A 14749-nucleotide genomic window follows, 5' to 3' on the forward strand; every position below is an offset into this window, starting at 1 on the left:
CTCTCTCCTTCTCTCTTTCCTCCCTTCCTTCTTTCCTTCCTCCATCCCCCTTTCTTCTTTCCTTCTTTCCTCCCTCCCTCCCTACCTTCCTTCCTTACCCATTTCTTCTTTCCTTCTTTCCAGACTTCCTGACGTCTGGTTTTGACTGTTCCTTCCTTCCTTCCATCTGTCCTTCTTCTCTCTTTCCTTCTTTCCTCCCTCCCTCCTACCTTCCTTCCTTACTTACTTCTTTCCTCCTTCCTCCCTTCCTCCCTTCCTCCCTTCCTTTACGTTGTTATGCTGACATTATATTTTCCCATCTCCTTTTTATTTTTCATCTCTTAAGAGCTTCCCTTTGCTGAAAAATTGGATCAGGGAAGATGTTTATTTTCCTTTTGAGCCCCCCTCTCTGTTAAAATTGAACCCACATTTATGCACTTAATACCTCCTCTCTTTGAAAAATGTTTAAGTAACACAGGTAATCTTAATACAGTTTGACGAGCCTTGACCTCGCTGGTATGTTTACGTTACTCTGATGTATTCCAGACAACATGTGTGTGTACATTGATATTGTCTTTTTTATATTTTAATTGTATCTCGCTGGCATGCATTGATCCATGTGGTCTCGATACATATGTCACACATGCCTTATTTTTATACTAACATCTGCTGGAAATTGAGAAGAAGAAGAAGAAGAAGAAGAAGAAGAAGAAGAAGAAGAAGAAGAAGAAGAAGAAGAAGAAGAAGAAGAAGAAGAAGAAGAAGAAGAAGAAGAGAAGAAGAAGAAGAAGAAGAAGAAGAAGAAGAAGAAGAAGAAGAAGAAGAAGAAGAAGAAGAAGGACACGGTTCGATTTTCTTCCCTCTTCTCTCTCTCTCTCTCATCCATTTCTCTCTCTTTCTCCTCACCCCCTCTCTCTCTCTCTCCTCTCCATCTCTCTCTCCTCTCTCTCTCTCTCTCTCTCTCTCATCCATTTCTCTCTCTCTTTCTCTCACCTCCCATCCATTTCTCTCTCTTTCTCTCTCTCTTCCCATCCATTTCTCTCACCTCCCCCCCCCCCTCTCTCTCTCTCTTTCTCTCTCACCTCCCATCCATTTCTCTCTCTCTCTCACCTCCCATCCATCTCTCTCTTTCTCTCTCTTTCTCTCTCACCTCCCATCCATTTCTCTCTCTCTCTCACCTCCCATCCATCTCTCTCTCTCTCTCACCTCCCATCCATCTCTCTCTCTCTCTCTCTCTCTCTCTCTCTCTCTCTCTCTCTCTCTCTTTCTCTCTCTCTCTCACCTCTCTCTCCTCTCTCTCTCTCTCTCTCTCTCTCCTCTCTCTCTCTCTCTCTCTCTCTCGTTGCACCTATAATCCTCTTTATGAAAGTGTCAAATTACCCATGTTAATCTTCCGATATGGTTCAATAATAAGACCCACCCAGCTTTTCATGAGGTATCTTTCACACTGCTTTCTTTTTAAAAAATCCTTATTGAAACAGTCAAGCTCCTATCTGCCACGCTCGCCCCCCCCCCCACCCCCTCTCTCTCCAAAAAAACCTGCAGATCAGACCCCGCTAACAAATTCCAGGTCTTTCAACTCTGCACATTTTTTTTTTTACTGCGCTCTAATGCAAAGCAGTCCTCCTTCTTACACATGTTATTCACTTTTTCCATTATTTAATCCATTTGTTATGTTTTCACATCATTATATTATTTTAAGAATTTAATTAATACTATCTGGCATGTTTTAAACAGACCTCACCGACTTTACATTGAAGATTTTTAACCTTTTTTTTTTTTTTTTTTCTCCTTTAACACCTAAAAAATTTAATTCATCTCATATTTCCCATTGAAGAAAGAAAAAAAGTATCAAGTATCATTGACTTATTTATCATGAAGTGTTTTCTCATTGTTGTGAATGACTGTTAGGACACAGAAAATCTTCCATTTATGTGCACAAAGGAAGAGGAAGAGAAAATACTTAAAGCAGAGTTATTAGCTTTCCTTTATAAAGGATGACATATTCATTGTCATCCTCTGTCCCCATTCATCAGAGAGGTGAAGGGTAGGAGGAGGGGGGTGGGGTGGGGGGGTCACTCTTCTCTTTTGTCCTTCTTTCATGTCATGCTCAGCCTTTCAAGTCAGGTTGAAATTACACCTGTCAGTTAATATGCTTGTCAGGTCTTTTTTTTGAGAGGAGGAGGGGGGGGGAGAGGGGGAGGGGGGGGGGGTTAAGGGTCTATCTATATCTATTCTGCCCAAAAATGATGTTAGAAAAGATTGATAGCAGACATGACTCTTAATGAACAGAGCTCATCTTCCCTTTGTGTGTGGCCCCTGCCCAACCCCCCCCCCCCCCCCACCCCCCTCCCCCTCCCCCTTCCTATTTCCCTTTCTTTTAGAAGTAAAGGAAATTAAGCAAGCGAGGCCGATTTCACATGCAAACTTTTTCACTTTACATTTTTTTTCTCACAGTCATTCAGCATTTAGTCTGTAGGAGTAACTCTCATCATCTGAACTTGTAATGCCTCCAGTGCCTTTTGCTTTCATTGTGCTTTTGCTTTTTTTTTTTTTTTTTTTTTTTCCCAACATCCCGGCCCTGTTGTGAAAGCTGCCTCGATGCCAAAAGTCACACACAAACAAAAGCTGCACCTGGGCAGCTTTGGCTTTATTTGCACTGGGTAAGAAGTTAAGTTTTTTATCAAATCCAGGTCACACCTGCACGAGATGCCTGAGGGTGTCCATTGTTGGGGAGGTTCTCATCTGAAATTGAAGGTGTGCTGCTGCCACCACCCACCCTGCTCCATGTTTGTTTTCAGGTGTTTGTCGAGAGTCTCTGGAAGGTATCAGTGTTCAATTGCAACATATCAAACTCTTGTTAGACTAATGAGTAGGCACAGTTTTTCTTTTTTTTAAATATCTTTTTATTACATTTTATTAGTTTTATAGAGACCAGACAGAAGAAGGCACATGTAGGTAATTATAATAGCAATAATAATGATAATCAAACAGAAATACAGTAGATAAAAATAAATACAATTAACTGTGAGGAAAAAAATTAAATTAAAATAAATAAATAAATAAATAAAATTAACAACAAAAAAGATAGTAAAAGTAAAAATTAAAATAAAAAAAAATAAATAAAAAAAAAATAAATAATATAAGAATAAAATAATAATAAAAAATACAAATAAATAAATAATAATAAAATAAATAAATAAATAAAATTAACAATAAAAAAGATAGTAAAAGTAAAAATAAAAACAAATAAAAATAAAAATAAAAACAAATAAATAATATAATAATAAAATAATAATAATACAAATAAATAAATAATAATAAATTAAAAATAAATAAATAAATAAATAAAATTAACAATAAAAAAGATAGTAAAAGTAAAAATTAAAAGAAAAACAAAATATAAATAAAAATAAAAACAAATAAATAATATAAGAATAAAAATAATAATAATAATAATAATAATAATAATAATAATTAATAATTAATAAAAAATACATAAAAATGAAAACCAATAAATTATATAAGAATAAAATAATAAGAATAAAAAAAAAATAATACAAATAAATAAATAATAATAAATTAAAAATAAATAAATAAATCCTCAGATCAACTCTTCATTCCAGCCGTCTACTTCCATATCAATTTTCTCAAGGAAATTACAGAAGACCTTCCATATTTTCCAAAATGTTATCAATCTTCTTTATTCTTTGAGGTATAGCTTATCTTTTCTAAAGCAAAATAAAAAGCACATTCCTGACATCCACTGTGAAGGTTTCTCATTGTGTCCCTGAGTAGTCACGGTTAAAAGCAGTCATACATAAATCAACATGCATAAATATCATTTACTGACATTTAAGTGTTCAAACATCAAATAGAGTCAGAAATCGTGTCTATTGCTCAGACTAATGATGATTTAAATAGATTACGTAGATTGCAGTTTGATTGAGGTCTGCTTTAAAACACACATAATGGCAGCTTATTATGTGATACATGCCGCGCCAGATGTTGTTCACTTGTTTTTTGTGTGGGAACAAAAAAAGCTTAGCGTGTCTTGCTATGTCAATTCTTGGATATGACGTATTCTTTACTTCATGGTCCAAACCAGGGATGTCAAACATGCGGCCCGCGGGTCAGATCCGGCCCACCGAGGGGTCCAATCAGGCCCACTTTCCTTATATCCTCCCCCTGAAATGCATTTCACTATGATAAAATGTTGCTTAATCACTTTTATGAAGGAACGAAAGAAGGAAGGGAGGAAAGGAGGGAGGAAGGGAGGAAAGGAGGGAGGAAGGAAGGACGGAAGGAGGGAGGAAGGAAGGACGGAAGGAGGCGGGAAGGAAAGAAGGAAGGAAGGAAAGAAGGAAGGAAGGAAATTAATTGAATTACTGCCAGATTAAAAACCTGTTAACAACCTTTATTCAATGATTCCAATAATAATCATTAAAGTCACGTCTAGCTGTGTCCATGGTGAGAAAAGCATCAGACATGACAAAAACCAAAATGAAAGAGGCAAGTTTTTTAAATTGTTATTATTTGAAAAGATACCATTAATTTACCATCCTGTATGTCATAGTCGTACATATTAAACCATTTTAACCACAGTGACTAACAAGCACTACAAACAGCTTACCTAACAGGCCTGATTAAAGATTATGATAAATGTATTTCACTATGATAAAATGTTGCTTAATCATTTTTAGGAAGGAAGGAAGGAAGGAAGGAAGGAGGCGGGAAGGAAGGAAGGAAGGAAGGAAAGAAGGAAGGAAGGAAATTAATTGAATTACTGCCAGATTAAAACCTGTTAACAACCTTTATTCAATGATTCCAATAATAATCATTAAAGTCACGTCTAGCTGTGTCCATGGTGAGAAAAGCATCAGACATAATGACAAAAACCAAAATGAACGAGGCAAGTTTTTTTATTGTTATTATTTGAAAAGATAGCATTAATTTACCATCCTGTATGTCATAGTCGTACATATTAAACCATTTTAACCACAGTGACTAACAAGCACTACAAACAGCTTACCTAACAGGCCTGATTTAAAGATTATGATAAATGTATTTCACTATGATAAAATGTTGCTTAATCACTTTTATGTTGTCACAAATCTTTTTTTTTTTTTTACAAGTGACCTATAAGAACATATAATGTACCCTGAAAGTGAATATTGACTGACTGTCCTTAAGAGGCAAACAAACATAGTGCTTATGTTATCACAAACAAAGCCATCAGTCACTCGGCAACAAGAGCTAACTTCATTATAACAATGCAGCTGATTAAGAGCCTGTTTGCTCTCCGCTCAGTCCCAAGCAGCTGGGATATCACAGGAGTTCATTTGTTCTGTCACTACTTTAAAAAAAAGACAAGCTGAGTCACATTCAAGCTGTCAGACAAGAAGAAATACATCAAAATTAACCAACCAAGATGTAGTTCTTAGATTATAAGTACTGAAAAGTGAACTCTGAGTAAGATGGGACATTTTTCAGCAGCCAGTCGAGCAATGATTTGTAATTATGACACTAAAATACTGTTTGGCTTTAACACAGTTTCAGCTGTGAACAAAACTGGGTCTAATTTATTGATAGATGGGTGGTAAAGGGTTAAAATAGTTCAATCCACTATAATGAAATTTGGGATTTAGCAGCTGCTGATGGAGTAAAAGGTTAGTTTTCTTTTAATTATTGAGAAAATAGTCAATTTCAGCCATACATTTTAACCCTCCTGTTGTCTTTGAGTCAGGAAATGAGGGAGGAAGGAAGGAGGGAGGAAAGAAAGAAAGGAGGAAGGAAGGAAAGAAGGTAGGAGGGAGGAAGGAAAGAAAGGAGGAAGGAAGGAAGGAAGGAGGGAGAGAGGAAAGAAGGACAGAGGAAAGAAGGAAGGAAGGAAGGTAAGAGGGAGGGAGGAAGGAAAGAAGGACAGAGGAAAGAAGAAAGGCAGAAAGGAATGAAGGCAGGAAGGAAAGGAAGGAAGGAAGGAAGGAAGGAAGGGAGGAACGAGAGAGGAAGGAGGGAAGTAAGGGAGGAGGGAAGGAAGGAAGGAACGAGAGAGGAAGGGAGGAGGGAAGGGAAGAAGGACAGAAGGAAGGGAGGAACGAGAGAGGAAGGAAGGAAGGGAGGAACGAGAGAGGGAGGAGGGAAGGGAAGAAGGACAGAAGGAAGGGAGGAATGAGAGAGGAAGGAAGGAAGGAAGGAAGGGAGGAATGAGAGAGGAAGGAAGGAAGGAAGGAAGGAAGGAAGGATAGAAAGAAGGAACAGTCAAAACAGATGGGGTCAACGACAGGAGGTTAAAGAAGCCAAACTTAATTAGTGTAGATGTATTTGTTTAATGGGTGGTAAAGGGTTAAAATAGTTCAATCCACTATATAATGAAATTTGGGATTTAGCAGCTGCAGTTACTGATGGACTGATACTGTAAAAGGTTAGTTTTCTACTGTGTGTGTGACACTTTGAATTATTGAGAGAACAGTTCATTTCAGTTATACATTTTGAGAAACAAAACTTTACACCAATCCATTTCACTAAGTTTAATATAAGTGGAAGGAGCTCCTTTGTTCATCTTATTTTGAAAATATTCCATTAAATTACATAACTAAAGTCGCAAAGGTCCCGCAGCTACCTTTCTGACCATAAAGCATGCCTCCATCAGAGTGTTAAAATGCTGATGGTAAAGAGTTAAAATAGTTCAACCCCCAATATATTGAAATTTGGGATTTAGCAGCTGCTGATGGAGTAAAAGGTTAGTTTTCTACTGTGTGTGACAGTTTGAATTATTGAGAGAATAGTTAATTTCAGTCATACATTTTAAGAAACAAAACCTTTTTGTCAGTATGCCACTGAAAAAATACCAGCATATCTAATAACATATAAAGTCCATTTCACTAAGTTTAATAGTGAATGCTCCTTTGTTCATCTTATTTTGAAAATATTCCATTAAATTACATAACTAATGCCGCAAAGGTGCAGCAGCTCCCCTTTTTGAACCTAAAGCATGCCTCCATCAGAGTGTTAAAATGTTAAATAGTCATTAGTATCTGTTAAGTCACCGATTTGAACTCTGAGTTAACCTGTGTGGATTCCTTCACCCTTATTCCTCCTGAGGAACTGTTCTCAACCAATCTCAGATGCACAATTTGACATCTTTATAACAATGGTTGAAGTTATTTTGGAAGATCTGAAGAGCTAATCTTGCTCATACTCAGAAGTTTTGATGTATAACTCATTCCACCTGGTCAAGAAGTGTTATATAATCATTTGAGCCCTTTAACAGACAATGATAGACTAATATAGACTTTTAAAAATGAACCTTAAATCAATGCCAGTCTAATAATTTTTACCATTTTGTTCGACTTTTTTTGAGTGAAATGATTTTCATCCTCCCACCCTTTCAGTTGTGGAATTTAGCTGGTTGGCCTGCGCTGCGTGTCTCATGCCCAGAGGGGACATCCTGCATAAAGGAAGTGTTTGTCTTTGGTCTGTGGACCCAGCGAGTTCTGTATTGATAAGCTCCTGTCGCTATAGATAATAAGGTGGTCAGTCATGCAGCCCAGAGATCAAGTATAGCATTGAAATTAAAGAGGAATTCCCAGACCTATTGCATTACAAGCCGTGTGTGTGTCCCCTGCTGCCCGGTCCCTTTGTCCTCGTCATGAGCAGTAAAAAATAACAATGGCAAGTTTGATTTCAAAGCAGCGGGACCAAGGTGGACAGGCTTTTCAGAAAGGAAAGAGTCCTGCAGGGCTATCATATAACCTTGACTTGAATGGTGTCACAGTGTTGTGTGTGAGAGAGAGGTGGGGATAAGGCCCCAACAGTTTGCAACCATCTATCAAGTAGACAAAAAAAAGAAGAAGGACTTTCCGTCTGGAGTAGGAACCATTGTGATATTTGAGAATCACCTAATCAGTGTGTTTTTGTCTTTTTGTTTTTTTAGCTTTGAGAATTGATCTCACCTGATATGCACATATAGAGCAAGGAGGGTTTATTTTAACCCTCCTGTTGTCCTCGAGTCAAGGAAGGAAGGAAGGAAGGGAGGGTGGAAGGAAGGAAGGGAGGAAAGGAGGGAGGAAGGAAGGAGGCAGGGAAGGAAGGAGGGGAGGAAGAAGGAAGGAAAGGAGGAAGGAAGGGAGGAAAAAGGAAGTAAATGAGGAAGGAAGGGAGGAAAGGAGGGAGGGAGGAAGGAAGGAGGGAAGGAAGGAGGGAAGGAAGGAAGGGAGGATGGATGGATGGATGGAGGGGAGGAAGAAGCAAGGAAAGGAGTGAGGAAAGGAGAGAGGGAGGAAGGAAAGGAGGGAGGGAGGAAGGAACAAAAGAAGGAAGGGAGGAAAGGAGGGAGGAGGGAAAGGAGGAAGGAAGGAAGGAGGGAAGGAGGGAAGGGAGGAAAGGAGGAAGGAAGGAGGGAAGGAAGGAAGGAAAGGAAGGAGGGAAGGAAGGAAGGAAGGATGGAGGGGAGGAAGAAGCAAGGAAAGGAGGGCGGAAAGGAGGCAGGAAGGAAAGGAGAGAGGAAGGAAAGAAAGAGAGAAGGAAGGAGGGAGGGAGGAAGGAAAGAAAGGAGGGAGTGAAGGAAGGAAGGAAGGACGGAGGGGAGAAAGAAGCAAGGAAAGGAGGGCGGAAAGGAGGCAGGAAGAAAAGGAGAGAGGGAGGAAGGAGGGAGGAAGGAAAGAAGGAAGGGAGGAAAGAGAGAGGAAGGAAAGAAAGAGAGAATGAGGGAGGGAGGACAGATGTAACAGTCACAACAGACGGGGTCAATTTGACCCGGTAGGACGACACAAAGGTTAAATCATGAAGGTTTTTCTAACTACTCTTAAAATTTTATCTAACCTCTTTTTTTTTTTTCTTTTTCTTTTTCCCAGAGCTTTGAACTGTAACACTTTGGAGCTGCACTTTCTCACAGTTGCAGCTCTTGAGGAAAAGGAAAAGCAAAACATTTAAAGTATGAAATATTACTCTTGGCTGATTACAAGACACAGATTTCATGGCTAGTGTCTTAGTCTATAAAAAGAAAATGGATAGCCAAAGCATCGTGTGTTATGTTAGTCCACTCAGAGCCAACATGGCAGCTGTGCCCCGTCTCTCAGTGCTGCCAGATTAAACCTTCCTGTCGTCCTCCCGGGTCAAATTGACCCCGTCTGTTTTGACTGTTCCTTCTTTCCTTCCGTCTGTCTTTCCCTCTACCTTGCTCCCTTCCTTCTTTCCTCTGTCCTTCTTTCCTTTCTCCCTCTCTCCCTCCTGCCTTCCTTCATTCTTTCTTTCCTCCCTCTCTCCTACCTTCCTCCCTTCCTCTTTTCCTTTCTCCCTCTCTCCCTCCTGCCTTCCTTTGTTCCTTTCCTCCCTTCCTTCCTTCCGTCCTTCCGTCCTTTCTTCTTTCCTCCTCCCTCCCTCCCTTCTATCCATTCCTACTTTCCTACCTTCCTTCCTTGACTCGAGAACAACAGTGTCGTCCTCCCGGGTCAAATTGACCCCGTCTGTTTTGACTTTTCCTTCTTGCCTTCCTTCCTTCCTTCCTTCCTTCCTTCCTTCCTTCCTTCCTTCTGTCCTTCCCTCAAAGCATTATGTGTTATGTTAGTCCACTCAGAGCCAACATGGCAGCTGTGCCCCGTCTCTCACTGCTGCACCATATCTGCCACTCAGGGGTTTACTAAGGAATGAGGAAAAGAAAGATTTAACCTTCCTGTCGTCCTCACGGGTCAAATTGACCCCATCTGTTTTAACTGTTCCTTTTTTCCTTCCTTCCGTCTGTCTTTCCCTCTACCTTCCTCCCTTCCTTCTTTCCTACCTTCTTCTTTTCCTTTCTCCCTCTCTCCCTCCTTCCTTCTTCCCTCCCTCCTTCCTACCTTCCTTCATTCCTTCTTTCCTTTCTCCCTCCTACCTTCCTTCATTCCTTCTTTCCTCCGTCCTTCCTTCCTCCCTCCCTCTTTCTTTCCCTCCCTCATTCCTTCCTTCCTTCCTTCCTTCCTTCCTTCCTTCCTTGCTTCCATCCTTCCTCCCTCCCTCCCTCCCTTCTATCCATTCCTACTTTCCTACCTTCCTTCCTTGACTCGAGGACAACAGTGTCGTCCTCCCGGGTCAAATTGACCCCGTCTGTTTTGACTGTTCCTTCTTTCCTTCCTTCCTTCCGTCTGTCCTTCCCCGTACCTTCCTCCCTTCCTTCTTTCCTCTGCCCTTCTTTCCTTCCTTCCTCTTTTCCTTTCTCCCTCTTTCCCTCATTCCTTCTTCCCTCCCTCCCTCCCTCCTGCCTTCCTTCATTCCTTCTTTCCTCCCCCCTTCCTTCTTTCCTTTCCTCCTTCCCTCCCTCCCCCCCTCCCTCCCTTCCTTCCTTCCTCCTTTCCTTCCTTCTTCCTTCCCCCCTTCCTTCTTTCCTTTCCTCCTTTCCTACCTCCCTTCCTTCCTTCCTTCCTCCCTTCCTTCCTTCTTCCTTCCCCCCTTCCTTCTTTCCTTTCCTCCTTCCCTCCCTCCCTCCCTCCCTTTTTTCCTTTAATCCTTTCCTTCCTTCCTTCCTTCCATCCTTCCTTCCTCCTTTCCTTCCTTCATTCCTTCCTCCCTTCTTTTTTTAAGCTCTCTTCATAAATGGCAGATGACAGATAATAATAGTGTGTTGATTAATGTGAACGGTGCATACTTGATTTATTTAGACAGTTATCCTTGAGATACAGCTGCTATCAATGGAAGAAGCTTTTTGAGATGCAATGTGTTTCTTTTGAATGAAAGCATAATTAGTTGGTTATGTTACAAAAGCCAAAAATACGAATCTTTCCTTCCTTCCTCCCTCGTTTCCTTCCTTCTTCCTTCCTTCCTTCTTTCCCCCTCCCTCCTGCCTTCCTTCATTCCTTCTTTCCTTTCCTTTCCTCCCTCCCTTCCTTCATTCCTTCTTTCCTTTCCTTTCCTCCCTTCCTTCTTTCCTTTCCTCCCTTTCTTCCTTCCTTCCTCCTTTCCTTCCTTCTTCCTTCCCCCTTCCTTCTTTCCTTTCCTTCTTTTCTTCCTTCCTTCTGTCTGTCCTTCCCCCTACCTTCCTCCCTTCCTTCTTTCTTCTTTCTTCTGTCCTTCTTTCCTTCCTTCCTCTTTTCCTTTCTCCCTCCCTCCCTCCCTCCCTTCTATCCTTTCCTCCTTTCCTACCTTCCTTCCTTCCTTCCTTCGTTCCATCCTTCCTTCCTCCTTTCCTTCCTTCCATCCTTCCTTCCTCATTTCCTTCCTTCATTCCTTCCTCCCTTCTTTTTTTAAGCTCTCTTCATAAATGGCAGATGACAGATAATAATAGTGTGTTGATTAATGTGAACGGTGCATACTTGATTTATTTAGACAGTTATCCTTGAGATACAGCTGCTATCAATGGAAGAAGCTTTTTGAGATGCAATGTGTTTCTTTTGAATGAAAGCATAATTAGTTGGTTAACTTACAAAAGCCAAAAAATCCAGTGAGAACACGCCGCGGGCGATTTGGAAGCCGTTTCGGGGTGGATGAAAGTTTTGTTTACTCATGAAATCAAACATCACATAATATATCAGCGCTATCCCAGAATGCAAAGTGGCACTGCTCGACTCACTGTTTCGCCTACTGAAAGAAAGCCTGGATGAGCCCTATACGCTAATGATTTCTTCTTCTTTCTGTACCCCCTCCCCTCCCTTTTTTTTCTTTAACAGCTGCTATTGTCCAAAGACATTGCCCCCCCAACCCCCCCCCCCCCCCCCCAAAAAAAAAAAAAAAAAAAGAAGTGGCCCCTGGACCATTTTCAGAGCAAATGAAAACGGATACACTTAATCTAATCTCTCTAGGCTTCCCCCCTCAACCCCCCCCCCCCCCCCCCATCTCTTTTCTCCCTCAATGCATTTAGTAGATTTTTCAAATACATTAGGAGCACATTTGGGCTGCCGACCCCCACCATCACCATTACCACCACCATCAAAACATCCATCAAGTTGATTTAGCCACTGGGAAAAGACGGAGAATCATATTTAAGTTTTCTGCTTTCATAGACAGTCGAGGTGATGTAGGAAGAGGATAAACTAGGATTGCTCTTCATCACCAGTCTTTAACCCTCGTATCCTCATCCCGGGTCAAATTGACCCCTTCCTTCCCCCTCCCTCCTTTCCTTCCTTCCTTCCTTCCGTCCTCCTACTTTCTTTCCTTCATTCCTTCCTTCCTTCCTTCTTCCTCCCTTCCTTCCTTTCCCCTTTCTTTCTTTCCTTCCTTCCTCCCTTCTTTCCTTCCTCCCTCCCTCCTTCCCTTCCTTCTTCCCCCCTTCCTTCCTTACCCCTTTCTTTCCATCCTTCCTCCCTCCCTCCTTTCCTTTCTTCCTTCATTCCCTCCTCCTTTCCTTCCTTCTTCTTTCCTTCCTTCCTTCCTTCCTTCCTTCTTCCCTCCCTCCCTCCCTCCCTCCCTCCCTCCCTCCCTTCCTTCTTTCCTTCCTTCCTTCCTTCCTTCCTCCCTCCTTTCCTTCCTTCTTCCTGCCTTCCTTCCTTGACTCTAGGACAACAGGAGGGTTAATAGATGTCATATTAGCCACAGCTGAAGATTGATAGGGATGCAGATCACTGATGGGATTCCTTTAGTGTCTCTCTTGGTATTAACGTGGCGTCTTGGTCTTGTGCTTTATCTTGTGTTAATGTCTCTTAAAACACTGGCAACAAAGACTGCGGATATACGGAAGAAACTCACATCCTTGTTGTTCTTTTCCACTGCTGAAACTTAACAACCTGTAAATTTCGGAGATTCCCATGACCTAAGTTTTTAAAGAAACTTATTTTTCCAGTGTATTTTGCAAACTGTGAATATCAATCTATCAAGAAATCTTTATTTATATAGCGTAAAATCACAACAAAAGTCATCTCAAGGCATTTTTCACATAGAGCAGGTCTAGACTGTACTCTTTAATTTAATTCAAAGAGACCCAACGTTCCCACTTGAGCGAGCACTTGTCGACAGCGGCATGGAAAAACTCCACTTTTAATGGGAAGTAACCTCTGGCAGAGCCGGGCTCCAGGTCGGGGTAACACACCCGTTGTTCTAAAGGCAAAATCAGGACCGACTGTCATTTCTACGTGCTGCTTTTTAGGCGATTGAGGTGCTGAGTTTTGGGTTAGACCACAATGTTCAAAAATGTGATTTTCTTGAGTTACAAATGATGTAACCATAGAGACTCTCAGTTCATTATCTGACTAGTTTTTATAGTTTTGTCTCCAATAGGGCCTGACTGATACTGGATTTGTGGGTCTGATGCCGATACTGATATTTTGGGAGTTAAAAAAATTCTGATATCGATATATCGGCTGATATGTGATGGAGGCATGATATTTTACAGTTTAACTATATTTATTGTATAAAATGACACTAAACTGGGAATCTCGCGTGTCCACGTCTTCTTCCGCTTTATCCGGGGTCGGGTCGCGGTGGCAGCAGCCTCAGCAGAGAAACCCAGACTTCCCTCTCCCCAGCCACTTCTTCTAGCTCTCCCCGGGGGATCCCGAGGCGATCCCAGGCCAGCCGAGAGACCCCTTATGATGACGACGACAAATGGTTTTCCGGGTGCGTAGTGAGCTGGGCAGCAGCACCTTGGCGGTCCGACCCTCAGCTGCAGAAACTAACTGGGAATCTAATATGTATAAATGACAATAAATAATAAAACACATACAACAAAAAATATATGTATGCATTAAACTTGAATTATGAAAAACGATACATAAAATGCTCCCTATACAACTTGTGGTGAATATCAGATCGGACAATATATGGCGATACCAATATATCAGTGATAGGCCAATATCAGCTAATAATATCAGTTAACCAATATATCAGTCTGGCTCGAGCCTCCAACTCCCTTTTTTTAAACTTGCACTTCTTCGTCTTTCCATTGATTTTCTACGTTATGGCACTGCCTCTAAAATTGGCCTCACCTTCTGTCTGAACCCATCAGTAGACCTGATCTTCGTCTGCAGTGCAGCTTTATTGTACAAACTTTATTTTAGCAGAACTTCAGTGATGTTCACTCCCTTGTCAGACGTAATTTGACAGAGAGCTGTTTGTGGCCTGAATATTTTCCTTTTGACATAAGAAAGCCACAAACTCCCTCTTGTAGGTATTTATTATATTCTGCTGCTGTGAAGCTAAAATCATCACTTGCTATAATCAGTCATTATTTATACCTATATTATCTTTTGCATTCCTTTCATTTGCACTTTTCATGGACTCATGAACCCTGGCTTGTTTTCACTCCGGCTCCCATCCATGTATTGGAAGACACAGGGAGCACGTCCCTGTTGTGTGTTAGGGAGGATTTAACATCTGTGTTAAATACCACCTACATTTTTCTGGCTCGTCCCCGGAGGAATGTACACCTGCCATGTGCAGACGATGAGTTTTAGACTCTTTAGGCTAGAAATCAACACTTTGTGTAGCAGGTCCGGTAATAAACCTGCTACAGTCTGAAATATGACCAGCCTTTAAATCAACATGAAAAGGATAGAAGAAGAGTACAAACACATTTTAGATTAGAAACTTCAGTCTGTTCACTTTTTTGCATTCGCAGCCTCACATTTTGAAATAACAGCAGTTTATTGTTGTAGCCAGCGTAGCCATGCTACATTGCCTTTGTTTACACTTCTGCTGCGTCCCATCTTTCTTACGTCATCCCAGTGGATTTGCCTCCAAAACAGTGATTAGACCATTCCAGTTTGTTTCTGGACCCATCTTCTCTCTGGCCCCCTGTTACGGAGGGAAGCCAAAGGTTACTCATAGTCTGCTGCACTCACTTTGTGAGACCCATGTCGTCTGTGAT

At 41.2% G+C, this 14749-nt stretch overlaps 1 protein-coding gene across 1 annotated transcript in view; it reads left to right on the forward strand.

The window, feature by feature from the left end:
* cfap299 (cilia and flagella associated protein 299) overlaps nucleotides 1–14749 on the forward strand; it is a 127057-nt gene that overhangs the window by 33534 nt on the left and 78774 nt on the right. The gene's annotated exons all lie outside the window — the stretch shown is intronic.

Source organism: Scomber japonicus, chromosome 9 (assembly GCF_027409825.1).
Source record: "Scomber japonicus isolate fScoJap1 chromosome 9, fScoJap1.pri, whole genome shotgun sequence".
NCBI classification, from domain to species: domain Eukaryota; kingdom Metazoa; phylum Chordata; class Actinopteri; order Scombriformes; family Scombridae; genus Scomber; species Scomber japonicus.